Source organism: Ambystoma mexicanum, chromosome 3p (genome assembly GCF_040938575.1).
Source record: "Ambystoma mexicanum isolate Mex_15411 chromosome 3p, UKY_AmexF1_1, whole genome shotgun sequence".
In the NCBI taxonomy this organism is placed as follows: domain Eukaryota; kingdom Metazoa; phylum Chordata; class Amphibia; order Caudata; family Ambystomatidae; genus Ambystoma; species Ambystoma mexicanum.
This window is the reverse complement of record NC_090925.1, coordinates 1,159,836,181-1,159,843,334: the sequence shown is the minus strand read 5'-3', so window position 1 is coordinate 1,159,843,334 and position 7,154 is coordinate 1,159,836,181.

Genomic DNA, 7,154 nt, shown 5'->3' with positions numbered 1-7,154 from the left:
TTGATCATGCATTCATGTCTTACAGGTCTGTCATGCAGGGTATTCAGAGGGGGCATGTTAGCATTCACTGCATGGCAGGTGGCATGCCGTTGATTTTGGGTTTGTGTGATGTATCACATGGGCAAGGCCTGGTGTGTTGGCTGTGTGTTGGTTATGGTATTGGCACTCAGCATGCATTTCAGTGTGGCAGCGTTTGGCCCGCCATCTGGACTTGGATCTGGTCATGTGGGTGTTGGGACATGCATTGCCTGCCTAGACTCTCTACCACTTCACTTGTGCTACGTCATGGTCTCCCCTACAGGGATCTGCAGGGTCACTCACCTCCTTCCGCTGTTGATGCCACACCCATCTCCATCTCGCATAATACCTCGATGGACTCAGGACTGATGAATCTGCTAGCCGTCTCCTCCTAGGGCATCAATTTGGCAGGGGGGTGGGCACACCCGCTTGTGGCCATGGCCTCCCTCTGATTGCTGGCCATGATATTGCTTACCCTCAACCGGAGGTCATCCCACCGCTTCCTGCAGTCCCTCACACTGCGCAGGGTGGTACCTACGGCTGATACCTTGCGGGCTACCTCCTGCCAGATTTGCCTCTTTTGTTGCTGCACTTCCCACTTCTTGTCGTGGGATTGGATTATGTCTGCATGTGCAGCTAGAGTGTCCGCTAACATGGTCAACTCTGCGTCTGAGTAACGCTGTTTCCGCAGCCGGGGGTGGTCTTCCTGGTAGCCTTTGACATTCTCTATGGATTTCCACTGTGCTCTCCAAGTATCGACTGGTGGTTAGGGAGGATGGCAATGGATTGTGTTTTTAAAGATGGCCACCGGCCCATTTCCAGTTCCTGCGCGATGAAGTTATTTCCGGGTCCGGTTTTGCTAACCCGGTATTAGCATGGTGGTATTACCGGGCCGGTATTTAGGGGTTGCTCCTAGGCGGTGCCGGTATCGGCGGGTCCCGCAATGCCGCTATCGGGGGGTTGGAGGGCCTTTAGCGGCATGCCAGTATTTCCATTACCGGCATGGGGGTTCGCACGTGCTCGCGCACTCATAATAACCCGCTATTAGCGGGTTTATATGAGCACAGACCCGCTCTTACCGACATGCCGGTAATGAACCCGTTTTTACCAGGCTACTCGTAATGAGGCCCCATGTGTTTCAAAGCGCTTCAAGAAGGGAGGGAAACAAGGGAAAATACAATACATTCTTACAGGTCCTTGAAGCAAATCAGAATGTGAGAAATAACTATCATATCATAACTGATAGTACAAGTGCATGGAACAAATAACGGAGAGGTGAGGCAGGAAAAATGGAGACAATACAAGCAGTAGTATTACTATGCCTGACGGCAATTGTTGCAGTGCAAAAATGACAAAAAGTACTGGGAGGAGGGGAGGAAGTGGGGGAGTGAAGGGAATGGGAGGGGAGAGGAACAAACGGGTGACTCTCTTAAGGGTCAATGAACAATCAAGGTAGTGCTAGGGGGAGGGGAGGAGAAAACACGAAGGAGGAGGGGTAAACAGACAAGCCCCTAATCAGAGGTCAAGGACAGTGATAAGAGTAAGTGCTTGTGAAATAGAAGGAATAAAAAGGGGGAGGAAGGGAGGATGGAAGCAGAAAGCAGGCGCTACACTTAATATGCCTGACGGCAATATAAGGTAGTGCCGGAGAATAGACAGAAGGGGGAGGGAGGGGAGGAAGGAAGGGTGGAGTGAGGGGGACAAGAGGAGACAAAGGCAAGGATGAGGGAGCAGGAGGAAGAATGGGGAAGGGAGAGAAAAAGGAAGATGAGCCAGAGGGGGAATCAGAAGGATACAAGGGGAAACAAAGATGAACATGTGGCAGTGGGGGCAAAGCAATAATGGATGCAGGGGCAAATGGGATGACCACTTGAAAGGACCCAGGAGGCAGTGGGGGGCAAACACAGATGGACGTAAGGACAAGGAGCCAACAGAACAATGAGGATGGTTGTGTACATGCTTAGTTCCCTATGTACAGACATCCTAAAATAATGATATGTCTAATCCAAGACCAATAGTAGCTACAGTGTTGCCATTACCGATACCTGCACATGAATGGAAAATAATGAAAGCAAATTGTTATATCTGTGCATCATGATGTCAATGAAATAAAACGTGTTTTACTAGAGGATTATACTTTATAATATCACTGGTGTTTCATTCGTTCTACAGCCACTGCCAACGAACACCATTGTGGAGCGGCACAAGAAGCACATGTATATTAGAAAAGATGTGAAAACCATACCAGACGAATTTTACTCTAGGTACAAATCCAGAGTCTCCGAGACTGTTCCCTGGAGGCGGATGCTACTGGATATTACCCTAAGCCGAGTACCAGAAGTGGCAGAGCCAGAGAGCGAAGAGGCTGAGAGGGAAGACGTCGAGGACGACGAGGAACATCACACGCAGGCAGCCGAGTACCATCAGGACCATGGTGAGGAGGAAGAAAGACAGGGGATGTACGTCGAGGAAGTTGGTGGCTGCAAAATTAATAATGAGGACGTTGAAAGCAGTTCAACCATAGAAGAGGTAAAATGTGTTTGATTTATAATACCCTTTCTGGTATTTGAAATAAATGAACATTGATATGTATTATGCTGTGCTAGAAAACTTAATGTTTTAAATACAAATGCACAGATATATGTATAGTTAAGATAATTAACGGCACATAATCTAGGCATTACCTCATCACCCTTCTTCCTCGTACCACTCCTTTGTTGTTGCAAACCTAGCATTCCCCAAGACTCAGGACTATCTTTCTGAAGGACAGCAGACTGGGAACTTTGGAAATGACTGTTCAGTGCAGCGCACTGAAAAGAAATATCACAAGTCTCTGTAGCAAAGCGAAGCTACCAAAGCCCAGCCCTCCAATCCCATGAGCAGCTTTGTAAAACTTAATGGAAACTGTTACACTACCTTGTAAAAACATTAACCTTCGTGCAGAAATGCTCTCCTATCGTATAATTGGGAGTATATTATTCTTTATAATACCAAAAACAAAGACGTTGAAACAATTAGTTTCTCTTGTGATTATCCAAAAAAGCAATGCAGTGGGGGTGAATTATATTGGCAGGTTTTAGTTGAACCCGCGTTTTACATTGTTGCCTAGTTTTCATCCATGTGAGATGCATGTATGGGCCTTAGGTCAGGAATAGGCCTCGGAAAGAGTAGCCCTCAGTGCGAATGGAACTAAGAAAAGGGATGGTTGTTGAGGTGGGGTTGGGATTTGTTGCATAGATGGGCCTTGGAGCAAGCTTGGTCTTGTGGTGGGGATGGGCCTATGTCAGGGTCCGGCTTGACTGAATTCCACAGGAGCTGATGCTGGCCCCACAGACCCTCACCAGGAGTTCACCTCTCAACCCTTAAATATAAGCTGACCTGAAAACCCCAAGAAAGGGAAAGGGGAAATTGTAGAAAATAACAACGGAGACACTGCAGCCCTGCAACCGTCTGGTAGGCTCTGGTATCTGTGATAAACAAATACACCTGGTTACTTATATGATAAGAAAAACTTCTTTTCTAAAATTATTCTAAATAAACTCTAAACTATTTACCTCTTAAACCTCAGTAAAAGATTTAGAGACTAGTAATCTGTGTGGAATATCTTGTAAACAATATCTTGTGTTGTGCATATAGTTCGAGCCACTCAAGTCTCTTTAGAATCCTAAAGTGATGACTCTTGCAAACACCTTTTCAGAAATAGATATTCATCTTGCTTCAAAGTTCTTTTAACTTTATGTAGTTTTCAATGCTTTTATTAATTGCAGTCTTTCTCTAAAGTATTGAATTTCCATTTGCATAAATTACATTAAATAATATTCTTTAACTTCCTGGAATACTGCTTTCCTTCTGCGTGTGAATTGTTTCCTTATTTACACTAAGAACGTATAGTTTCTTCCTTGATACGCGTGTGCGATAAACACGTGAAATCAGAAGACGTGAAGAATTGTCCTCACGTTCAAAATACACACGCGATTCTTTACCAAACACGCGTGCGTGAAAAAATACGTAAACGCGATAAAAATAACACGCGCTAGTTAAAATGGACTCGCGCTCTATCGCTACAGAACTCACGTGGAGAAACGAAACGTATTTCACGTAAAACAGTTCACGCTTTTAAAACAACTCGCGCTTCATCAAATTGGACTTGCGCTCTATCGCAAACCAACACGCGCTTTCTCATGAGACGTCTTTCACGTAAAAAATGTACACGCGCTAAAATTCACTCGTGCAATTCATTTGGGCACGCGCTCTATCGCAAAACAAGACGCGCTTTCTCATGAAACGTCTTTCACGTTAAAAATGTACACGCGCTAAAATTCGCTCGCACAATTCATTTGGGCACGCGCTTTCAAAAAACACGTAAACGACGACTTGCGAGCTCGCGCACACATTAAACAGTCTTGAAGAACATTACACGCAGTTAATACACTTTAAACTCCTACGCACTATCTTCAAGCTTGTTTTCCTGATAATAACTTTAACTGTAAATGTCTCTTTTCTCAAATGATTTTGAAACTTGTTAACTCTTTAAGTTTTCTTATAAAATAAAATGAAAGTTCACTGTGACAATCTTAAAATCTTTAAAAGAAAGATCCCACCTGATGTCTTCTTGTTCAAACTGGATCAGCAAACGATATTCTTACTTCTTTGGTATATTTTCTGAGCTCTGAAAGGCCTTACTTAAGGAGCTTAACTAATGTACAACCAGCCACTGAATTTCTCTGGATGAAAGGCAGTTTAGAATCTTGATCACCTCCCAAGAATCAAACCCATTGTCCTCTCCACCAATCAGGCAAACCAAAAATATCATTGTTCCTTTAACCAATCAGATTAAGTTTCTTTCGCTCCATCTTGACTTGGGCAAGCACAATGTTAATTCTATGTACAAACTCTTCCTGTTACTAACCCAGCCAGTTCTGAAGGCACAACTAACCCAGCCAGCTCTGAAAGCGCAATGTTAATCCTGTTACTCTTCCTGTTACTAACCCAGCCAGTCCTGACAGCGTAGAAGCAGAGATAGGCGATGTAGTGGGGATTGGCCTTAGGGAAGGAATGGCCATTGTAGTAGGGATGGGCTTTGGCTCAGGGATGGATCTTAACATGCAATGGTCCTTGAGTGGGGATTGTTCGGCTCCATGTGATAATGTCGCCTGGGAAAATGTCGCCGGGTATCATTTACTATTATAAAGTCCAGTATTTGGGGAAAGTGCTTGATTTTATTGGGAGTGGACATTTGGGGAAATATTGCCCCCTGGTGACCTTTTCCTTTGTGACTTTATCACTGAATACCGATGGGACTTAGGGTGCACTTTAGGGTGGGAGACATTGTGTGAGGTGCTAATATAATTGGATAGCTCTAATATCTAGCTGATTATTCTGAACTGTCTATCATAGATCTTTTAGGCTATAGTACATGGGATTTCTGTAGCAGACATCTGCCATTTGCATGACCTTGCAGCATTGATGTTCTTCACAGGTGATCATTGAGTCGGTGTGAGATGGTCCTGTTGAAAGTCAGATACCTTTTGGCTGGGGGGGGGGTGCTGTTGAGCAGCCTAAAAAATGGCTGCTAAGCCGTTGAGCTCCGTACCCAGATAACAACCATCGGATTCCATCCGCGGTTAACAATTCCATCCTGCAGTGAAAACGTATGCACCGGGAAGCAGCGGCCCCAGGCTACACTTCAATCCAAACCTGGCTGAAATTGGACAGTTACAGCCTTGCTACGGTGACTCGCTGACTGGGCTGGGCAGGCTGTGGAGGGGCCTGCCCTGACTGCGTTGTGCGGGGACGTGGTGCGCCCACTGGAGTGCGGCTGCAAGGAGGTGCCGCCTGCCCGCCGCCTGTGACACGGCTTGCTGCAGCGCTCAGAGCGGACTCTCTCCCTTTGCCCTGCCCGATTGCCTGCTTGGGGCCGCCAGGGCCACGCCTCCTCTATTTGGGCAGGCTGCGCTTGCCCCCCGGCAGGTGCTGTTCATTGCAGGCTGCCCCCCCGTCCCGGGGGTCTCCCAGAGGCTTCCCACCCATCCCACACGGCCTGGGCCTGACGCCGGGGGAGACCAGCTGTGGGTGGCCCGTGGCCCTACCAGACCCCACGGCACAGGAGGAATCGGAGCCGGTCTTCTGCGTCGGGCCCCTGCATCTCGCCATGTGGCCCTTTGCTGCGTACCATCTGGACCCGGCGAGACTACAGGTGAGGAGCTGGGGGGGCCACCTGATCGGGGCTGCATGCCGTCTGTTCCTTAACTACACTGCCCCCCGCTCCTACACCCATCGACCATAACAACCTCAGGGGCCTAGGCCACTGCTGTCCACCACGCTGCCCGCCGGCGCACCAACCTACTAGGCGACGTGGCCTGCGCCCCACGGTGGGCCACACACAACACGATGCACATCCTATGCCAAGTACACACAAGCTGGCAACAGCTATTGACTTAAAGGGGGGATCCACCCCTTCCTGTGGGCCAGCACCGCCCTAATCTCTGGGCGTACATCAAGTGACAACCACGCTGTGACATCAACCGCCTGTGGTGGGCTCGACCCCAGGCCTCACATCCTGATCTTCGGTTGCGGAGACCCCTCATACTGGCTCTGCGTGGTTTGGCTGAGCTGGCCTATATTACCCTGCCCTGTGTGCCCCCCCTCCGCTATCTCTCATGCCTGGTGCCTACTCTGCCTTCCTGCTGGGTTTGTTCCACCCCTGCACCCCTCCTTTGCTGTACCTGGGGGTGGGCAGTCCTCCTACTGCCTCTTACCGATCTAGGGTGGTTGAGGGGTGCTCCCTGCCCCTGGCCTTGTGACTGACCCGGCTGGAGCCCCCCTCGGCCACACTGCGAGATATCTACCAATGGGTGCATCAGCACTTTTAGACAGTCCAGCCGGTACGCGCTCCCTCTGCCTCCTCACACCATCGATCTAGGAGACCAGAAGACCTGCTCCCCAGGCTCTATAGGTAGCACCAGCCTACATCTGCACATAACATCACCCACCCTCAAGATGTCAAATAGGTCTCACGGAGCCACCAAGGCTGGGGCTGTGGATAAGTTTACCAAGCCAGCATCCAGAACTGAGCAGGGGGCCACCTCCTCGAACCACGACGACATAGAAACGCCATCGGACCCCCCCCAGCCCGA